A 23238-nucleotide genomic window follows, 5' to 3' on the forward strand; every position below is an offset into this window, starting at 1 on the left:
CTTTGGGATAGAATCTTCTAGAAATGGGGTTTGGGTTTCTTATGCAGACCAAGACTGGCTCGGGTGCCAGTTGCCCCAAACATTTATTTCAAATCGGAAGGGCACTTGTACACCTTGAAATAAACATGTACACTGTGGCCAGAAGCAATAATAAAATTTAATACCACAACGCAAAAAAACCCCTAGCTGCGATGATTATTTATTTGTATCCTGCCTTTATTAATTAATTTATTTACTTACTTGCTTACTTACTTAGTTTGTTTGTTTATTTATTTTATTTGACTTCTATGCTGCCCAATCTTGAAGGACTCAGGGCTTCTTACAACAATATAAAAAATAGAAATAGAGTATAAAAAGAAGTCAAATATAGAAAATCGAAAACTATAACCCCAATTAAAGAAACCCATGACTCAATTGATCCAGGCTTCACACATTGTATTCTACTAGAATGGAAGAGAAGAGAAATGGAGATAGGATAGGACAGGACAGGATAAGATAGGATAGAATATTGATTTGATTTGATATGATTTGATTTGATTTGACTTACCACTCATACACATTCATACACATGGCCAAGCTAGTTGTTGATTCAGGGCCCTCAGGCCTATTGGCATAGCCAGGTCTTTGTAGCCTTATGGAAAGCCAGCAGGGTGGGAGCAGTGTAGATATTGAGGGGTGGCAACAGAGAAGGCCTTCCCCCATGGTCCCGCCAACCTGCATTGCTTACTTGACGGGACCTGGAGGAGGCCTTCTCTGTGTGCTCTAATTGATCTCTGTGAGGTATGTGGCAAGAGACAGTCCCATAAATAGTCTGGCCCTGAGCCATATAGGGCTTTATAGGTAATAACCAACACCTTGAATTGTGCCCGGAGACTAATAGGAAGCCAGTGCAGCTCATGGAGTATAGGTGTTATAGGGGTGTACTGGGGTGCATCCAAGACAACTCGTGCAGCTGCATTTTGGACAATTTGGAATCTTCGAACACTCTTCAAGGGTAGCCCCTGGTAGAGCACATTGCAATAATCAGGATGGGAGGTGATGAGGGTCTGAGTGACTGTGCGTAGAGCCTCTTGGTCCACATAAGGACGCAACTGGTACACCAGGCGAACCCCGGCAAAGGTCCCCCTGGCCACAGCTGAGAGATGGTGTTCAAGGTTTAGCTGTGGATCAAGGAGGACACCCAAGTTGCGAACCCTATCTGAGGTGGTCAGTGTTTCTCCTCACAGGACAATGGATGGACAGTTCAAATAGTCCTCAGGAGGGAATGCCCACAGCCACTCGGTCTTGTCTGGGTTGCGCTTGAGCCTGTTATTATTATTATTTATTAGATTTGTATGCCGCCCCTCTCCGAAGACTCGGGGTGGCTATTGGCCCCCATCCAGACCCTTACAGCCTCCAGGCACTGGCACTGAATTGACATCGGGTGGAGATGTGTAGCTGGGTATCATCAGTGTACTGATGATACCTCATCCCATGCCGTTGAATGATCTTGCCCAGTAACTTCATGTAGATGTTAAATAGTAAGGGGTAGAGGACAGACCCCTGCGGCACCCCACAAGGGAGAGGCCGAGGGGTGGACCTCTGCCCCCACACTAACAGCGACTGTGAACAACAGGAGAGATAGGAGGAGAACCACCGTAAAATGGTGCCTCCCACTCCCAGTCCCTCCAGCTGTCGCAGAAGTATACCATGGTTGATGGTATCGAAGGCCGCTGAGAGATCAAGGAGCACCAGGATAGAGGAATATCCCCTATCCTGTACCCACCAGAGATCATCCATGTTTCCATGCTGTGACTGGTCCTGAAACCAGACTGAAAGGAATCCAGATAATCAACTTCATCCAAGGGTCGCTGGAGCTGGAGTGCCACCACCTTCTCAACACCCTTACCCATAAAAGGCAGGTGGGAGACTGGCCTACAGTTCTTCAATTTGGCTGGATCCAGTGACAGTTTCTTGAGGATGTGTTACACAACCGCCTCCTTCAACGGCTGTGGAAACGACCCCTCACTCCAAGGAGCGTGCATCCAGCCACGTGTCACCTCTCAACTGGCCAACCAGGAATGGCATAGGTCCAGTAAGCAGGTGAAGGAACTCACAGCTCCCATGGCCTTGTCCACTTCCTCAGAGGTTACCAGGTCAAACTCTTCCCAAATAACAGGACTAAGACCTGACCCTTTCGCCTCAGTCTGAATTGCCCAATTAGAGTCCAGATCATTCTGAATCTGAACGACTATCTACAAGAATCTGAACAAACTCCTCAGCTCTGTCCTGCAAGGGTTCCACTGTTTCCACCTTATTCACGAGGGAACGGGTCACCCTAAATGGGGTGGCTGAGCGAGAATCTGCGGATGCAATAAGGGCGGCAACGTACGCAGACTTTGCCGCCTCTATCACCACAAGGTAAGTTTTAATATAGGCTCTTACATGTGTTCGGTCTGACTTCTGGTGTTTCTTCCCCTGGAGTTCCTCAGTGAACCAAGGAAATCTCCAGGGTCTACTACCTCAGAGAGGCCGCAAAGGCCCAATCCAGTCCAGAGCCTCCGATGCGGCTTTATTCCATGCCCTCACTAGAGACTTGTCCAGACTACATACAAGCGAGTCGGGAATATCCTCAAGCTCCCTCTGAAACCCTTTTGGGTCCATTAGGCGCCTGGGGCAAAACCTCCTAATCCGCTCCACCTCCCTGCGGTGGAAGATTAGTCGGTCAAAGTCCACCCTCAGCAGGGAGTGATCTGACCATGGCAAGTGTGTAATTACCATACCCTTTAAACCCAGATCATTTTTCCACTGAGAGAAAAACCAAGCCGAGTGTGTTTTCCGCTCTGTGAGTCGGACCCTGGATTACTTGGGTTAGGTCCATGGTTGTCATGGAAGCCAGGGACACCTGCGCCACTTCCGAGGTTTTGCCGAGTGATGGTAGGTTGAAGTCCCCCAGGACCACAAGCCTGGAGAACTCCACCGCCAACCCAGCTACCACCTCGAGCAGCATGGGCAGGGCTGTTGTAACATAGCTGGAAGGCAGGTATGTTAAGAGCAAGCCCACCTGAACCCCTAAGTCCAACCTCAAGAGGAGAGACAATCTCGGGAGCAGGAACCCTGCGAGGGCTTAGAGTCTTTCGGACAATGACGGCCACTCCCCACCCCTTCCCTGGTGTCGCGGCTGATGCAAGACCAGAAACCCGTCTGGGCATTTTTTTGAGAGAAGAACACCTCCCTTGGGTCCCAGCCAGGTTTCGGTCACATAAGCCAACTCAGCTCCCTCCTCCAAGAGTAAATCTCAGATCAAGGGGGCCTTGTTGGCAACCGACCTGGCATTGAGTAGCAGCAGCTTGAGACCAGGGCCCTGACTGTGTCTGAAACCAGCTACACGGGATGAGACTGAGGGGCCAGAACAAGGAATTGCTTTCAAACAGTGAGTCCTCGTTCCCCGTGAGCGGCCTACCCTTCAGCTCCCACCGTACCTGCCCCTCCCAGTAATGACTGTAATGTCCCATCTCTCCACCACACCCAAAATCAGTCTCCCATCATTATAGGTCCTACAACCTCTTGGCCAGCCTGCTATTCCACAAACACCATTTGCTCCTCACTCACCCTACATATTTAATTAACAAAATTAAAACTATCTTCCACAACCCACAATGTACTGTTTTATTGTTGTTGTGAGCCGCCCCGAGTTTGCGGAGAGGGGCGGCATATAAATCCAATAAATCTAATCTAATCTAAATCTTATTTATATATTCATTCATTCATTCATTCATTCATTCATTCATTCATTCATTTATTCATTCGACTTCTATGCCGCCCAATCCCGAAGGACTTGATTTGAAGGCTACCTGTGTTTGTCAAAAATTATAGGATGGTAAATTGTATAAATAAAACATTAGAAAAGTAATGATAAAAAGTAATGACAGAAGTCAATAGAACAGTACCCTGTTTCCCAGAAAATAAGACAGCATCTTATATTAATTTTTGCTCCGAAAGATGTGCTATGTCTTATTTTCAGGGGATGTCTTATTTTTTTTCAATGAAGAAGAATTCACATTTATTGCTGAACAAAACAAATGAGCATTTATTATATACTGTACAGTAGTTGTCATCACAAACCAGCATACCCAGACAAACTGTAAAACCTATCAAGAATTTCTTACTACTACCGTACCATTATTTCCTGATTATTTATGATTTGTTCTATCTTGTTGTGAGCCGCCCCGAGTCTTCGGAGAGGGGCGGCATACAAATCTAAATAATAAAATAAATAAATAAATAAATTTCCATGTACAACAGTTAACAGTATGGTACATTTACCAATATTTACGGTTTGAACAGAAAGTAAAATTTCTTCAGTGACAGTTATGTCATCATCTTCTAGGACGTCATAACAATCCAAAATCTTAATATCCTGTTGAAAGACGCAGCAGATCCCCTACCATATTTAAAACTACGGTATATGGTAGGTTGCGATCCTGCTGCAGCAAAAACACATCCAAACACGCAGCCGCATGTTGGATGTGTGTTGGATGTGTTTTAAATCTGATTGATGCAGCGTTTTGAGATGCAATTTATGGACAGCAGTGCTATATATGTTCTGTTCGAGAATGCTGCGAAACGAAACGTCACCTACGTCTTACTTTCATGGGAATGCCTTATATTAGGCAATTCTACGAAACCTCTCATATGTCTTACTTTCGGGGGTAACTTATTTTTGGGGAAACAGGGTAGGACAGGGACGGTAGCGCAGTGGTACGCTTGTGCACGTCCCTTACAGACCTCTTAGAAAGGGGAAGAGGTCAATTAATTGTAGATAATCTAAGGTTAAAGGTCTTGGGGTTAGCAGTAGAAACCACAGAGCTAGGTAATGCATTCCAAGTGTCGATTAGTCTATTACTGAAGTCGTATTTTTTGCGGTCTAGTTTGGAGCGGTTGACATTTAGTTTAAATCTATTACATGTCCGTGTGTTGTTGCAGTTCAAGGTGAAGTAGTCACCAACAGGAAAGACATTTTGGTCTATGATTTTATGAACTATAGTTAAGTCGGAACGGAGACGACGTTGTGTAATCGAAGAATTTCGATTTGTAATAATTTCGATAAGTTGTCTAATTGAAGAATTTCAAGTCTGGCGGAGTCAGGTATTTTGTTGCGGGAAGAGGAGTGAAGGACTCTTCTTGTGAAATATTTCTGGACTCTCTCAATTGTGTCGATGTCAGATATGCAATGCGGGTTCCATACAGGTGAGCTGTATTCTGGGATTGGTCTGACAAATGTTTTGTATGCTCTGGTTAACAGGTCAATGTGACCAGAGAAGAAGCTGCGAAGGATTAGGTTAACAAGTGTTAGTGCCTTTTTGGCAATGTTATTGCAGTGGGCTCCAGGACTTAGGTCGTTGGATATGAGTACTCCAAGGTCTTTGACAGAGTGAGGGTCATCAATAATTTCAATTGCTTCAAGTTTATATTTAGTATTCTGATTCTTTTTACCAATGTAAGACAGAGCATTTAGTGGTAGAAATTTGAAGTTGCCAGGTTTTTGACCATTCAGCTACGCAATGTTCCCTCTAATTTTTTTCCTGTGTGGGTGGAAAAGTATAGTGTCTGAGCGCCAGTCCCTTTGGGACTGGGCGGCATAGAAGTATAAATAAATAAATAAACAAACAAACAAATAAATAAGAAAAAAATTCCCTTTTTTATTAAAAGAAATTAATAATAAAACAAAACCAAAATCTATTACTATTATTACTATCTTCTCCTCTTTTTCCATCCCTGTCTCCTCCCCCCTTGTGTGTGTGTGTGTGAACTCTTGAACCATTTCCAATAACAGGTGAGCTATTGAAAATGATTCAAGAGTTCACACACAAACACACACACACACACAAACGGCTGGGTTTTTTTTCTCTGTTATTATTTCCCTCTTGCTCTCTCTCTCTTTTTCTCACTTTCTCTCTCCCTCTCTTTCTATCTCTCTCCCCCCTCTCTCTTTCTCTCTCTCTATCTTTCTCTCTTGTTTTCTTTCTCTCTATTGCTTTCTCTATCACTCTTTCTTTCTATCTCTCTTGCTTTCTCTTCTCTCTCTTGCTATCTCTCTTCCCCCCCTTTCTCTCTCTCTCTTTCTCACTTACTTTTTCTCTCTCTCTCTCTGTCAGTATTTGGGGGGGCGCGTGCGCACAGGCGCAGCTTATGGGGAACGCTGCAGCTACATGGTCGAGGTCTTTTTTAAGGGTAGCAGTGTTGTTGGTGATAATAAATTGTTTAACATCATTGTCAAAGAGAATGCAATTCCTTGTGATGTGATCACAAAGATCATTTATGTAAAGCCGCCCCGGGTCTATGGAACCAACTTTCTCCCAATATCCGTACTGCTTCCACCCTGCTGGCCTTTCGCAAAGCTACGAAGACCTGGCTTTGCAGACAGGCCTGGGAGCCATAAATTCACAGCTTGATGGCCAACTGTAAGAATGGTGTGTATGCATGACTGTGATTTTCTTTTTATAATAACTTTTTACGGGGTTTTTTAGTTTGTTATGTTTTAACCTTAATTAACTGGGAGTTAGAATGCAGGGCTCTTCTGGTGAAGTATCTCTGGACACTTTGACCACTTGTTGTCTGTTAGATAGTGTTCTGCCTGACTAGGCTCAGGCAATGCATAACAGTCCAAGGAAAAGAAATCAAACACACACATGCTCTGCTAATCAGCAAACTTGTATTAAGTAAACAAAAAAGGGTTACTCAAAACAGTCCTTAATGTCCAGAAACAATGATAGTGCAAGGCTTACTTCAGCCGCTTACAAAAACACAGGAAAAAACAAACAAAGACAACCTGGAATGAGCAAAGACGTTTTAGGAGTCCTTTTGAATCTTTGGAGCAAACAGCAAGTCCCAGAGGTTTCACCTCCCACGTGTCTGAAAAAGCTGGGTTGAAAACTCCAACGGCACGGAACAGAAACTTCAGAGCAGGAACCACAAAACAACACAGATAAACAGCCACAGTTTGCCATGTGCCTTTGTTCCCTTTTATACCTTTAGCCCTCATTAAGGGAACCACACCCAGCACTCAGTATAAGAACCACACCCAGCCCAAGGTGCTACTCTGATGACTTGTAATATTCCTTCAATCGATCCCTCCTTTGCATAGCTCTTCGGCTACGCAGATCAATATATTGATCTGCAGAAGAACCCAAGGAAGAAAGACTGTCTGAGGGACTGCATGCCAAATCCCCTGGGCTGTCTGCTGAATCCTGCGAACCAGTGGCCTCATTCTCCTGGCTGTCTGCCACGTCTTCCTGGCTGTCTGCCACATCTTCCTGGCTGTCAGCCAGGCTTTCGCACTCACTTTGTGCCACGTCTCTCCCATCTGTGGGAGCAACGGCTGGCCCAGGCCCAAACGCAACAGATAGGAATGCTGTTATCCAATTGTGTAGTAGTTCAGAGATGCCATGGGATTTAAGTTTCAGAAGAAGTTTGTCGTGAACAACAGAGTCAAAGGCTTTGCAAAAGTCGATATAGATTGCATCAATTGAATTACCCTGGTCAAGTTGAGTGGTCCAAATGTTTTTGCAGTGTAAGAGTTGTAGATTATAGGATAATTTTTTTCTGAAACCAAATTGTTTGTTGGAAAGTAGATTATTAATTTCAAGGTGGAGTGCAATGGGTTGGTTTATGATTGATTCCACGACTTTGCAACAGAAAGAGATTGGTCTTTAATTTTCAAGATTTTCTTCTTGGATGATGTGATAATTAGTACATTCAGTCTTTATTTGGTGACACAAATTTTTGTAGCGGCTTTTAAAGTTTGTAACATGGCCTGTTTTGTTTTTGTGGCAGGGTTCTTTTTTTGAATTGGAGATTTCTTATTTTTATGGCTACATGTATTTTGTTTTTCTTAGTTTAATACATATTAATGATACGTATATTTTTTTATTTTTTTATTTTTTTATTTTTTTATTTATTTACTTATTTATTTTAGTTAGTTAGTTAGTTAGTTAGTTAGTTAGTTAGTTAGTTAGTTAGTTAGTTAGTTATTGGATTTGTATGCCGCCCCTCTCCGTAGACTCGGGGCGGCTAACAACAGTAATAAAAAACATCATGTAAATCCAATACTAAAAACAACTAAAAACCCTTATTGTAAAACTAAACATCCATACAAACAAACATACCATGCATAAATTGTAAAGGCCTAGGGGGAAAGAATATCTCAGTTCCCCCATGCCTGACGACAGAGGTGGGTTTTAAGGAGCTTACGAAAGGCAAGGAGGGGGGGCAATTCTAATCTCCTTCCTGTCAACGACTACTTCAGCTTCAACCACAACAATACATGAGCACACAACAGATACAAACTCAAAATAAATCGCTGCAAACTTGATCGTAGAAAATACGACTTTAGTAACCGAGTAGTTAATGCCAGGAACTCACTATCTGACTCTGTAGTGTCATCACCAAACCCCAAAATTTTACCCTTAGATTATCCACTGTTGACCTCTCCCGATTCCTTAGAGGTCAGTAAGGGGCGTGCATAAGTGCACCAACATGCCTACCGTCCCCTGTCTTAAGTTTCCCTCTCATTAGTACCAATAATATGTATATAAACAGTGTTATTTCTTTGTATACTACCAATACATACTTGATAAATAAATACATTGTTTTTAAAAAGCCCTCTGTTCTGTTATTCTTTCCATTGCTAGGAGTTATGACATCACCAAAGGAAGCAGTTACTTCTTTGGTTGCTAAGAGGCAGGCATTGTTGGGTTACCCAAGAGCAGGACAATGGATGTGTCCTTTGGGGCTGCTGATGAAGTCGTTAAGCTTTGGATGGTTGTTGGGTTTTCCTTGGAGAACCTGTCATTCTTCCTCTTTTGAGGAGAGGTCCTCCTCCTCTCCTTCTCCCCTCCTTCTTTTCCCTTGGAGCTACACCGTAGTCCTCTAAGAGAGGGAAAGAAAACAGTTGGAAGACCAACTTGGTAGATCCAGACTCCACCATGAATAAGAAGGAATTCGAGGTCAAGAAGAAAAAAAAGACCAAGGGGAAAGAAGAACTGGAAGAATTGAAGAAAGAAGTGACTCTTGATGATCACAAATTGTCTCTGGTGGAACTCAGCCGTAAGTATGAGGTAGATCTCGCCAAAGGACTGACCAAGGCGCAGGCTGCTGAGATCTTGGAAAAGAATGGCCCCAATGCCCTCACCCCCCCACGAACCAAACCGGAGTGGGTCAAATTTTGCAAGCAACTCTTTGGCGGGTTTTCCATTCTCCTGTGGATCGGTGCGATTCTTTGCGTTCTGGCGGTCTGTGTGCAAACCGTCATGGGCGCAAATGTACAGATGGACAACCTGTATCTGGGCGGTGTTCTAGCCGGCGTTGTTATTGTGACCGGATGTTTCTCCTACTTTCAGGAAGCTAAGAGTTCCAAAATCATGGAATCCTTCAAGCACATGGTTCCACAGCAAGCCCTTGTGATCCGTGATGGGGAGAAGTTGCAGATCAACGCTGAGTTTGTTGTTGTGGGAGATCTGGTGGAGGTCAAAGGAGGTGATCAGATTCCTGCAGATTTAAGGATCATCTCTGCCACCAGTTGCAAAGTGGACAATTCCTCTCTGACCGGCGAGTCAGAACCCCAGAGTCGTACGGCTGAGTTTACCAACGAGAACCCACTGGAGACCCAAAACATCTGTTTCTTCTCCACAAATTGTGTTGAAGGCACAGCTCGGGGCATTGTCATCTTGACAGGGGACTACACAGTCATGGGTCGTATTGCCTCACTGGCTTCTGGCTTGAGCGAATCCCCTACACCAATTGCCCGGGAAATAGAGCATTTTATCCACATCATCACCGGCGTCGCCATTTTCCTAGGAGTGAACTTCTTCGGCTTGGCCATGGTGCTTAGCTATGGCTGGCTGGAAGCTGTAATCTTCCTGATTGGTATCATCGTGGCGAATGTACCAGAAGGTCTGCTAGCCACCGTCACCGTCTGCCTGACTCTCACGGCCCAACGCATGGCACGGAAGAATTGCCTAGTGAAAAACCTAGAAGCTGTAGAGACCTTGGGTTCAACCTCCACAATCTGCTCGGACAAAACTGGAACACTGACTCAAAACCGCATGACCGTCGCACACCTGTGGTTCGACAATCAAATCTACGAAGCCAACACCAGCGAGATTTACGCCGGGGTGAAATTTAACACACGCTCACCCACGTGGCTGGCCCTAGCCCACATTGCTGGATTGTGCAACCGAGCAGATTTCAAAGCAGACCAGGAGAACATCCCCATCGGAAAGAAGGGGACCACCGGAGACGCTTCAGAGTCGGCCCTCCTTAAGTGTATCGAGCTGTCCTTGGGCTCTGTCAAGGAGATGCGTGAGAGGAATCCCAAAGTAGCTGAGATCCCCTTCAACTCCACCAACAAGTACCAGCTCTCCATCCACGAAGCTGCTGAGAAGTCCAAAGGTCATCTTTTGGTGATGAAGGGTGCTCCGGAGCGGATCTTGGAATGTTGCTCCACAATCCTGTTACAAGGAAGGGAAGTGGTCCTGGACAAGAATATGCAGGAAGCTTTTCTGAACACCTACAATTATCTCGGGGGCTTAGGTGAGAGGGTCCTTGGATTCTGCCACTGCTACCTTCCTGACAAACAGTTTCCACGCGGCTTTAAGTTCGACGTGGACAAACCAAACTTCCCCACCACCAAGCTGTGCTTCGTAGGGCTCATCTCCATGATTGACCCACCTCGCGCTGCTGTGCCAGATGCCGTTGGGAAGTGCCGCAGTGCTGGGATTAAAGTGATCATGGTCACCGGCGACCACCCGATCACTGCCAAAGCGATCGCCAAGGGGGTCGGTATCATTTCGGAGGGCAGTGAGACGGTTGAAGACATCGCAGCTCGGCTGGGGATACCGGCTAGCCAAGTCGATCCCAGGCAAGCCGTAGCCTGTGTTGTTCACGGTTCTGAACTTAAGGACATGACCTCCCAACAACTTGACAAGATCCTTTCGAGTCACTCCGAGATCGTCTTTGCGCGCACCTCCCCACAGCAGAAGCTGATCATCGTCGAAGGGTGTCAAAGGCAGGGGTCCATTGTCGCTGTGACCGGAGATGGGGTGAACGATTCCCCAGCCCTGAAGAAAGCTGATATTGGCATCGCCATGGGCATCACAGGCTCTGACGTATCCAAGCAGGCAGCCGATATGATCCTGCTGGACGACAACTTTGCCTCCATCGTGACGGGTGTGGAGGAAGGCCGCCTAATCTTTGACAACCTGAAGAAGTCCATTGCCTACACGCTGACCAGCAACATCCCTGAGATCTCCCCTTTCCTTCTCTTTATGATCTTTGACATCCCGTTGCCCCTGGGCACCATCACCATTTTGTGCATTGACCTGGGCACTGACATGGTGCCTGCCATCTCCCTGGCCTACGAAAAAGCCGAGAGTGACATCATGAAGCGGAAACCGCGGGACGCCAAGAAGGACAAGCTGGTGAACGAGCGTCTGATCAGCATGGCGTACGGGCAGATCGGCATTATGCAAGCCCTGGCTGGGTTCTTCACCTATTTCGTCATCATGGCCGAGAACGGGTTCCTGCCGACCACCTTGCTGGGGATCCGGGTGGATTGGGACGACAGTACCGTGAACGACCTGGAAGACAGTTACGGCCAGCAGTGGACGTACCAACAGCGGAAAGTGGTGGAGTTCACCTGCCACACGGCCTTCTTCATCAGCATCGTCATCGTCCAGTGGGCTGACCTGATCATTTGCAAGACACGGAAGCTGTCCCTCTTCCAACAGGGCATGAGGAATGAGATTATGATCTTCGGCCTGATTGAAGAAACCACCCTAGCGATCTTTCTCTCCTACTGCCCGGGGATGGAAGTCGCGCTACACATGTACCCACTCCGGGTGATGTGGTGGATGTGTGCTGTCCCATTCTCCGTGCTCATTTTTGTCTATGATGAAGTCCGCAAGTTTCTTCTGCGACGTTATCCGGGAGGCTGGGTTGAGCGGGAAACTTACTACTGATCCGGTCACCCCAATTAAGCATCTCTTGGGGATGGAATCTTTTTGAAGAGGATTTTGGACTTTTTTTGCAGACCAAGACTGGCTTGGGTGCCAGTTGCCCCAAACATTTAAAATCAGAAGGGCACTTATACACCTTGAAATAAACATTCATACTGTGGTCAGAAGCAATAATAAAATTGAACACTGCAATCTAAAAAAAACCTAGCTGAAATCATTATTTATTTGTATCCTGCCTTTATTTTTATTTATTTATTTACTTATTTACTTACTTACTTACTTACTTAATTACTTACCGTATTTTTCAGTGTATAAGACATACCAAAAGAGGGTGTGTCTTATACTCTGCATGTTGCTTTTTTTTCAGCCCTAACTAGCAGCTAACGATCTTCCCATCTTTAACCTTGCAGGCTCTTTCATTGTTTATGTCTGTGAAGGTTTTACAAGCCCTAAGTCTTTGCAGGGTTTTTTTCATCGCTCTAACTTGCTCCGAGTAAGTTTCTTTCCAGGCCTAACCAGGTGCTAACGATGTTCCTAGCTCTTGTTGTTGTGAGTGATCCTTGTCAGCCTCAGTTCATGTCTGATTCTGAGGATGATGAACCAGGTTTTTTAGTTTATCCTGGGTTAAAGAGGTTTTCAGATGGAAGTGAAGCCGAGAGTGAAGTTGACAGTGATTTAGGAGTGCCTCAGGAAGCCGATGTTACAATGGAAAGTTGGCCCTGTCAGATAGTGATCGAGAGGTATTAGAAAATGAATGGTTAGATCCAAGATAGAGAAGAAAAGTCAGAAGAGGAGAAGTGATCCAAGGGAAAAGGTATTATTATTATTATTATTATTATTATTATTATTATTATTATTATTATGTCAATACAACACAGCAAACGAGATCACTATGCTGGATTTCGTATTTCATCACCAGTCAGGCGCTTCCTAAGTACCTAGGACTGTGTCATGTAGCGGCGAATTATGTTTGCCGATCCCAGTAAAGCGGCCTTTTGCAATTGACAGATGGAGATTTTGTCAATTCCAATGGTTTTCAAATGTCCGCTGAGATCCTTTGGCACTGCGCCCAGCGTGACAAGTACCACTGGGACCACTTTCACTGGCTTATGCCAGAGTCGTTGCAGCTCAATTTTTAGATCTTTGTATTTCACTAATTTCTCTAGCTGCTTCTCCTCAATTCTGCTGCATCCCCTGGGATTGCGATGTCGATGATCCATACTTTCTTTTTCTCCACGATCACAATGTCTGGTGTGTTATGCTTCAGAATTCGGTCAGTCTGAATTTGGAAGTCCCAGAGTAGTTTTGCTTGCTCATTTTTGACCACTTTTTCGGGATTATTATTATTATTATTATTATTATTAGTAGTAGTAGTAGTAGTAGTAGTAGTAGTAGTAGTAGTATTTATTAGATTTGTATGCCGCCCTTCTCCGAAGACTCGGGGCGGCTCACAGAATACAAAAAACAACACAACAACAAATCTAATTAATTAAAAATTACTACTAAAAATTCATCCACATTTTTAGCTTTGTGGATTGTAGATGTCATTTCCAGGATTAAGCCGGAAATGGGCGTGGTCTGACAACTGCGCTGAATAATTTTATGGCGTTCTTGAAAGAAAACAGTAAAGAACCTGCGAGATGCTTTTCAAAATGAGTCAGAAGCTGCTTTGCTGAATGTTGGTCGTCGTCCGGTAAGCTTTTGCCTAAAGCAGTGACTTATAGTCCCGTTATCTCCAAGCTATTCAGAATGGAATCTTACCGATGCCAGAAAAGCTATTAATTTCCAACCCGGAGAGAACTCTCCAGTTGTCCTGTTTTTGCATTTTGCCTGAATATACAGTAGTACCCCTAGATACGAGCATAATTCGTTCCATAAGGGAGCTTGTATCTCGAGGCAACACGTATTCTGGAACAAATAACTTTCCCCCCCTCCGAGATAACCAAAAGCAAGGATTCTTGCGCCACCTAGTGGACGCTCGGCTCGTATCCCGAATTTAATCTCGGGAGTAGAACAGAAATGTCTCTTCCCTCCTAGCTCGTATCTGGAAATACTCGCATGTAGAGCAGCTCGTATCTAGAGGTACTACTGTAGTTTCATGTAGGTAAACTGATCTAAAGAAAAATAAAAGAGATTATTTTTTTTAAAGAGTGGGTCTTTTGGAGAATTTGTGGAAAACGTAGCCGTGCCCAGAACCCTTAGCGGCTTGTAAGCTGTTTCATTGTTATTCTCCACCAAGAATGTTTTCCAAACCCTGTCTTTGATTTTTTTTTCATTCTCTATTTGCTCCAAATATTTCTTTCCAGCCCAAACCAGGCTCTTTATACACCCCCCCCCCAAAATGTTCCCAAGGTCGCTCATTGTTACTCTCTTCCAAGAATGTTTTCCAAGCCCTAAGTCTTTGCAAGTTTTTTTCCCATTGGTCTAACTTGTTTCTTTCCAGCCCTAATCAGGTTCTAACTATGTTCCCAGCTCTTACCGGCTTGCAAGCTCTTTCATTGTTACTCTCTGCAAAGAAGAATTTTTCCAAGCCCTAAGTCTTTGCAGGGTTTTTTCATTGCTCTTCTTGCTCCGACTGTTTCTAAGTGCTAATGATGTTTTCATCTCTTACTGGCTTGCAAGCTCTTTCATTGTTACTCTCAGAAAAAGGTTTTTTTAAGCCCTTAACCAAGGGAATGTGGTGAAGCTGACCAGACTAAGGACGCTAGCCAGATTCCTCTGTAGAACTGTATCATCAGCTCCTTGGGTAGTTTGAGCTTCCTGAGTTGGCGCAGAAAGAACATTCTTTGTGGTGCTTTTTTGATGAAAAATATATTTTTATTATTTTATATATTTTATTATTGTTACAAATAACTCAAGGTGGCTGGCAAGCCCAACACACCCTTCCTTCTCCTATTGATCAAGGAGAGATTCAACATAGAATTTTCTCCCTGAGAGGGAGAAAAATCAACTAGTGGAACAAAAGTTGCCTTCAGAAGTTGTGGGAGCGTCATCACTTGAGACTTTCAAGAAGAGGCTGGAGTGCCATCTATCAAAAATAGGGTAGGGTCTCCTGCTTGAGCAGGACTGTGTGTGTGGAATAGATCAGTGTTTCCCAACCTTGGCAACTTGAAGATATTTGGACTTCAACTTCCAGAATTCCCCAGCCAGAGAAATCCAAACTTGAAATCCAAATACAGTAGTACCTCGTGATACGAACCCCTCGTCATATGAACTTTCCGAGATACGAACCTGGGGTTCGGAAATTTTTTGCCTCTTCTTACAAACTTTTTCCGCCTTATGAACCTGCTGCCCGAACGCCGAACCCGGAGGTTCGGCAAAAGTTCGGGTTCGGGTGGCCGCCGAGAAGGGCCGCCACCTGGCTGTCGCCTTTTGAAACAGCCGGGGGGCTTCTCGGCGTCCACCCGAACGCCGAACCCGAACTTTTGCCGAACCTCTGGGTTCGGCATTCAGGAGGCCGCCAAGAAGCCCCGCTGCCTGGCTTTTGCTTTTTGAAACAGCCGGGGGGCTTCTCGGCGTTCTCCTGAATGCCGAACCCGGAAGTTCGGCAAAAGTTTGGGTTCGGCGTTCGGATTCGGGTGGCCGCCGAGAAGCCCCGCCGCCCGGCTGTCAGCTTTGCAAAAGAGCCATGGAGCTGTCGGCTGGTTGGGAGGCTCAAACGGAGGTGGGGAATCCCAATAGGGAATTCCATGGGTGGAGCTTTGACGTCACGGAGACATCCTTCCTGTCCGGGCGAAGCATGGACTGCCATCGGTCAGGAAATTTATATTTATATTTATATTTATTTATTTATTTATTTATTTGTTTGTTTGTTTGTTTGTTAGTTAGTTAGTTAGTTAGTTAGTTAGTTAGTTAGTTAGTCCAATACATAATGAAGGTTAATGAGATTAACTGTGTGGTAATTCCTGCCCCAAGGAATGTGAAGGTGGATGCAGGGGAAACATCAACATGTCATAGGCCTGTTTTATTGCCGACAGAGTCAGGTAGTGCAGTTTCCTCGGACGAAGAAGAAGGTGGGGGTGACTTGGAAGAGGGGGGCTTGGCACACATCCCAGGAAGCCAATCTCCATTATCTTCGGTCGATTCGGATGTGGAAGTCTTGGACCCACGCAGGCGCAGAGTTATGCGTAGAAGAGACCAATTGAGGACATATTACAGGAGATAACAGAGGCCACACCTGTGTTTGGGTGGTGCTCTAGTAATTAGAGCTGCTGATACAAATAGCAGCGTGTTGGTTTGGCCGTTGTGGAAGATTATCTGATCGCAGTTCTTCAGGACCGTGCTTTGCTGTTTTCCGGACTTTTTTTGTTGATTTTTCATGCCTTTGCAAGCAAAGCAGAGCAAAGTACGTGTATCTCACTTCCTTGGAAGAAGGAGGGCTGTGACGTTTCTTCACAGCTGCTAGCTAAGTACTTAAGGACTGATTAAGGGGATTGTACAGCCTACAAGGATGTTTTGGGATGAATGCTCTTTGCAATACAAAAAGGGTGCTTTGTTTCTTTTGAATGTTGTGATAAAGAACAATGTTTTGAATTTTCAAACGTGTGTATCTGAAATTTGTACCCTTGAATTTTCGGCAGGCTCATACCAGAGAGCCCGGCAGAACAATATATATCAAAGAGAGCAAAGGAAGGAAGGAAGGAAGGAAGGAAGGAAGGAAGGAAGGAAGGAAGGAAGGAAGGAAGGAAGGAAGGAAGGAAGGAAGGAAGGAAAGAATATGAGTGAAGATATCAGAATAAAGTACAATACGTCAATGGAGGGTAGAGGAGGAGATATAGAGATAGTGTATATGAGTGGAAGAAAAGAAATGTGAGATATAGGAGAGATAATTAGACAGGGGACGGAAGGCACCCTAGTGCACTTATGCACGCTCCTTACTGACCTCTTAGAAACTTGGAGAGGTCAATCGTGGATAGTCTAGGGGAAAAATGTTGGGGGTTAGGGGTAGACACTATGGAGTCCGGTAGTGAAGGGCTCTTCTGGTGAAATGGTCCTGTTTGGGTGAGGGGTTGGACTAGGTGACCTTACAAGGTCCCTTCCAACTCTTGTTAATCTAATGCACCCTCCCAGGGAACCTGCAAGGGAGGCATGGAGACCCCAGACCCACTTTTGAAAAATCCAGATGGGGAGGAGGAGAAAGCATTTTGTCCTTCACAACGGAGGCAATGGGCCGTGTTAAAAATTGCACACAAAGACCCCTTTGGTTCTGCCCAGTAAATTGGCAAACTCAGCAAAATATGGGCTGGTGGGAAAGGGGACGGGAACTATTGTGGCTAAACTTTCCGTATTTTTACTAGGGGCCCCCGGGGTTGCATTATCGATCGGTTCCTTTTCTAAAAAAATAAAATAATATTAAGAGTACTTTATGGAGAAGTTGAAACGAAGCCAAAAGACCCATTTAGTCCCATCATTGTGGATGGAGGGATGTGACTTCAGGAAGCAAAGGAAACCGAAACGTTGGCTATACAGTGATACCTTGTCTTACAAACTTAATTGGTTCCGGAACGAGGTTGTTAAGGTGAAAAGTTTGTAAGACGAAACAATGTTTCCCATAGGAATCAATGGAAAAGCGATTAATGCGTACAAGCCCAAAATTCACCCCTTTTGCCAGCCGAAGTGCCCGTTTTTGCGCTGCTGGGATTCCCCTGAGGCTCCCCTCCATGGGAAACCCCACCTCCGGACTTCTGTGCTTTTTGCGATGCTGCGGTTTCACTGAGGCCTCCCGTCGCTGGGAAACCCCACCTCTGGACTTCCCTTGCCAGCGAAGCGCCTGTTTTTGCGCTGCTGGGATTCCCCTGCAGCATCACAAAAACACAGAAGTCCGGAGGTGGGGTTTCCCATGGAGGGGAGCCTCAGGGGAATCCCAGCAACGCAAAAACAGGTGCTTCGCTGGCAACGGAAGTCCAGAAGCGGGGCATCCCAATGGCGGCGGTTTGGGTTTATAAGGTGAAAATGGTTTGGAAGAAGAGGCAAAAAAATCTTAAACCCTGGGTTTGTATTTCGAAAAGTTTGTATGACGAGGCGTTTGTAAGACGAGGTATCACTGTATATGGGACACACACAAACACACAAACCCGCTAACGCACTTTGTCAAGCCCAAGGAGGAGCTTATGGGTTAGTCCTCGCTTTGCCACCACTAGTAAGTCCTGGATTTATGTTGCAAAGTGAGACCTTTGGGAAGTGAATTTTCTCCTGTTTTTCTGGCCACAGTTTGTTAAGTGAATCACTGCAGCTGTTTAGGAGCTCAGTCGTTAAGCGAATCTGGCTTCCCCCATGGACACAAAAGGGGATGACTCCCGGAACGCTGTGGCTGTCATAAAAATAACATCGGCTGCCAAATATCTGAATTTGGATCATGTGACACCACAGGTGCGTGTGAAAAATGGTCGTAAGTCTTTGCTTTTTTTCAGAGCCGCTGGAAGTTTGAATGGTCACAAAATAAATGTTTGTTAGTCGAGGACTGCCTGTAGGTCTCAGAACTGCTGTGAGTTTGGGGTGTAAAAGACAGAAGGGCAATTTAAGGAGTTCCGGGTTCAAATTCTCCTTCTGTGTGGATTTCTTTGGCATTCCCAGAAATACCTTGGAGGAGCAGAGATGCCTGTAGGAGCAAAACAGATGGCGTTTCAATCATGACACAATCCTGCAGATTCACCCCCATAGATACCCCTTCTTTTCTCTCTCTCCTTTTTCTTTCTTTTCCTTCCTTCCTTCCTTCCTCTCATTCTTTTTTCTTTCTTTCCCCTTCTCTTGTTTCTTTCTTTTCCTTCCTTTCTTCCCCCTTTCTTCTTTCCTTCCTTCCTTCTTTCCTTTCTTTTTTCTTTCTTTCCCTTCCTTTTTTCTTTTCTCTTTCTCTCCTTTATTTTCCTTCCTCTTTCCTTTCTTCCTTTCTCTCTCTTTCTCTTTTCTCTTTTCTCTTTTTCTTTCTTTCTTCTCTCCTGTCTTTTTCTCTCTTTTTCTATACTTCCTTCCTTTCTTTTTTCTCTCCATCCCTTTTCTCCTTCCTTCCTTCCTTCCCTTCCTTCCTTCCTTTCCTTCTTTCTTTCCTTCTTTCTTCCTCTCTTCCTTCTTTCCTTTTTCTCTTTCCTTTTTCTTCTTTTTCTGTCTTTTTTCTCTTTTTTCTTTCTTTCCTTCTTTTTTTCTCTCCCTCTTCTCCTTCCTTCCTTCCTTCCTTCCTTCCTTCTTTTCTTTTCTTTCCCAGTTCCAATCAGGTAGTTTATCTCTCTTGATTTTTTTGCAGCATTTTGGGGTGTGGTTTTTTGCTCTTTATCCAGTGCTGTGTGGTAATACCAGCGTAAAACACTTTCGGATCCATTAATAAGTGCCGCTGTCTAATTTTAGAGCTGTTCTGTTTTCAGGTAGTAAATAAAAAATTGGATTTAAATGCTTCAGTTTTACACATGCCGTTTGCTCTTTTCCTTTAGTCACCAGGGGTTGAGATCACCCTTGAGAGTTGGGCAAAGGAGGAAGAAGAATCTGTTTTAAATCCAGAAAATTTCGAGTTCTCGGCATCTGGAGGAAGAATTGGCAAAAACAAAGCCAAAACCTGCTTAAGATATACTAGAAAGCAGCTGCTCAGTTGTGATAATTTTAGCTGGGAAATGGGCCAGAAATAATAAGCCGGTAGCTGGTGTTTCTTTATTCAGAACATTAAAATAAAATGCAGTAGTTCTGGTAACTCTTTTCCGACTATTATTATGATGATGATTACAGCTAATAGAGTCCTCGACCACAGTTCAACCACAGTTCAACCCAAAATATCCACTGTTAAGCAAGACAATTGCTAAGTGAGCCTTGCACCATTTTTATGACCTTTCTTGCCACCGTTGTTAAGTGAATCCCTACGGCTGTTAAGTGGGGAATGTGGTTGTTAAGTGAATCTGCCCTTTCCCCGTTAGCTTTGCTTGTCAGAAGCCAGCTGGGAAGGTTGTTAAGTGAGTCACAGGGTTGTTAAGTGAATCCCCCCCTCGCCAAAGGGAGATCCCATGTGACCTCGAGGACCCTGCAACTGTCAAAAGTACATGCCAGTTGCCAGGGCTCTGAATTTTAATTATGTGATCACGGGGAACTGCTGCAATTGTCGCAAGTGTGGAAAATGCCACTTTTTGCTAGTGCTGTTGTAACTTTAGCCTGTCACTAAACAGATACTTGTAAATCAAGAGTATATACTATATACCGTATTTTTCAGAGTATAAGACATACCAGAATATAAGATGCACCTTAGTTTTGGGGGAGGAAGAAAGGGGGAAATAATCTGCCTACCACTCCACTCGAAACAGAAGACCCTACGAGACTAGACTTTCAATCCTGGGCCTAGAAAGTTTAGAACTAAGACGCCTTAAACAAGATCTAAGTATTGCCCACAAGATCATATGCTGCAACGTCCAGCCTGTCGGCGACTACTTCAGCTTCAACCACAACAACACAAGAGCACACAACAGATTCAAACTTAATATTATTTTTATTATTTATTGGATTTATATTTATTATTTATTGGATTTATATTAACCGCTCCAAAGTTGACTGTAAAAAATATGACTTCAGTAACTGAGTTGTCGAAGCGTGGAATTCATTACCGGACTCCATAGTGTCATCCCCAAACCCCCAACACTTTACCCTTAGATTATCTACGGTTGACTTATCCAGATTCCTAAGAGGTCAGTAAGGGGCGAGTACAAGTGCACTAGAGTGCCTTCCATCCCCTGTCCTATTGCTCTCCTATATCTCTTATACCTTTCTTCTATTCCTATATCTCTTCTATTCTTTCATTGATATGTTCTATTACTATACCTTCTTTTCTATTATTTCTTAGATATATTTTACTATGAGTATCTCCTCTATAACCTTCATCATGTATTTACTATGTGTATATAGATATGGTATACTGTATACCCATTAAAACCCTCATTGTGTATTGGACAAAATAAATAAATAAAATACAAAAATTAATACCTGGTATAGCTGGCATCCTTCCTTCCTTCCTTCCTTCTTTCCCTCCCTCCCCCCTCCTTTCTTCCCTCCCTCCCTCCCCCCACCCTCCTTCCTTCCTTCCCTCCCTCCCTCCCCCACCTCCCTCCCTCCTTCCCTCCTCCCTCCTTCCTCCCCTCCCTCCCCCCTCCCTCCCTCCTTCCTTCCTTCTATTCCGTATTGTGTATTTAGACACTTCTTGATTTATCGTCAGGCGCTCCTTAGAGGTTTGATGCCCAACTGACTGAGCCCCCTGCCCACCCCTTCCTGCTTGGGGGGGGGGGGAGGAAGGGAATGGGAATTTCTGGGAGGAATTTCCAGTACAGTATGGGGTTTTTGTTTTTCTGGTGACAAAGTACTTGTAGAATTGGAGTTGCGATTCTCACGCACTTCCTGTCTCACAGGGTGGGAAATGTCATCGGTCACATTAGGCTGGAAGGCTTTGGCGTGGCCAGAAGATGATTTGAGGGGTGGGGGTGAGGGTCCCTTTTAATAGCACAGCTCCAAGCTCCGGCAGAGAGAGGGGTGTGTGTCTCTGATTGAAAGCTCTCCTGTCTTGCAGATTTTAAGGTCAGGAGTGGACTGCCTCTAAATTCCAGGCATGTTGTTGCTTGCGTTTCAGCATGGAGTCATGCAATGAACCCATTGCAGTGTAAGGAGGACAGAAATGAGGATGGGAAAGTTCAATTAAAAATTACATAGATATATATGTATATTCATATAGATGGATTTATAAGTGAATACATAACTAGAATATGTATATATGGATACACAGTGGTACCTCTACCTACAAATGCCTCTACTTACAACTTTTCTAGGTGAGAACCGGGTGTTCAAGATTTTTTTGCCTCTTCTCAAGAACCATTTTTCACTTACAAACCCGAGTCTCCGAAACTGTAACCGGAAAAGGCAGGGAGAAGCCTCCGTGGGGCCTGTCTAGAAATCTCCTGGGAGGAAACAGGGTCGGAAAAGGTGGGGAGAAGCCTCTGTGGGGCCTCTCTAGGAATTTTCTGGGAGGAAACAGGGCTGGAAAAGGCGAGGAGAAGCCTCCGTGGGGCCTGTCTAGGAATCTCCTGGGAGGAAACCGGGCCGGAAAAGGCAGGGAGAAGCCTCTGTGGGGCCTCCCTAGGAATCTCCTGGGAGGAAACAGGGCTGGAAGAGGTTGGGAGAAGCCTCCGTGGGGCCTCTCTAGGAATCTCCTGGGAGGAAACAGGGCCTCCACCCTCCCTGTGGTTTCCCCAATCGTACACATTATTTGCTTTTACATTGATTCCTATGGGAAAAATTGCTTCTTCTTACAAACTTTTCTACTTAAGAACCTGGTCACGGAATGAATTAAGTTCGTAAGTAGAGGTACCATTGTATATGCATTTAAATGTTTGTATGTTAGACTATTTGTTTGTTTGTTTTCCTTTTTTAATGTATATATTTAATAAATTTTATGACCCAACTAGGTAATGTCATCAGTGTTAGAAGGGAATGGGGTTGAGGAGGAGGAGGAGGGGGAGTACTGGGAGGTCCTTGGTGCTCTTTGAGCTTGGTTGTTTTCTTGCAGATGTTTCATGGCCCAACTATGAAACATAGAAACATAGAAGTCTGATGGCAGAAAAAGACCTTGTGGTCCATCTATCTGTCTGTCTGTCTGTCTGTCTGTCTGTCTGTCTGTCTGTCTGTCTGTCTGTCTGTCTGTCTGTCTGTCTGTCTGTCTATCTATCTATCTATCTATCTATCTATCTATCTATCTATCTATTATTTAGATTCGTATGCCGTCCCTCTCCGCAGACTCTAGTCTGCCCTTATACTATTTCTTGTATTTTATCTTAGGATGGATATATGTTTATCCCAGGCATGTTTAAATTCAGTTACTGTGGATTTACCAACCACGTCTGCTGGAAGTTTGTTCCAAGGATCTACTACTCTTTCAGTAAAATAATATTGTCTCATGTTGCTTCTGATCTTTCCCCCAACTAACTTCAGATTATGTCCCCTTGATCATGTCCCCCCTTTCCCTTCTGTCCTCCAGACTATACAGATTGAGTTCATGAAGTCTTTCCTGATACGTTTTATGCTTAAGACCTTCCACCATTCTTGTTGCCCGTCTTTGGACCCATTCAATTTTGTCAATATCCAGAACCGAACACAGTATTCCACATGTGGTCTCACCAGCACTCTATATAGCGGGATCATAATCTCCCTCTTCCTGCTTGTTATACCTCTAGCTATGCAGCCAAGCATCCTACTTGCTTTCCCTACCGCCTGACTGCACTGTTCACCCATT

At 44.6% G+C, this 23238-nt stretch overlaps 1 protein-coding gene and 1 pseudogene across 1 annotated transcript in view; both read left to right on the top strand.

Moving 5' to 3' along the window:
• LHFPL7 (LHFPL tetraspan subfamily member 7) overlaps positions 1-23238 on the top strand; it is a 108886-nt gene that overhangs the window by 74970 nt on the left and 10678 nt on the right. The gene's annotated exons all lie outside the window — the stretch shown is intronic.
• Positions 8967-11999, top strand: LOC139162417 (sodium/potassium-transporting ATPase subunit alpha-2 pseudogene; annotated as a pseudogene).

Source organism: Erythrolamprus reginae, chromosome 1 (genome assembly GCF_031021105.1).
Source record: "Erythrolamprus reginae isolate rEryReg1 chromosome 1, rEryReg1.hap1, whole genome shotgun sequence".
In the NCBI taxonomy this organism is placed as follows: Eukaryota; Metazoa; Chordata; class Lepidosauria; order Squamata; family Dipsadidae; genus Erythrolamprus; species Erythrolamprus reginae.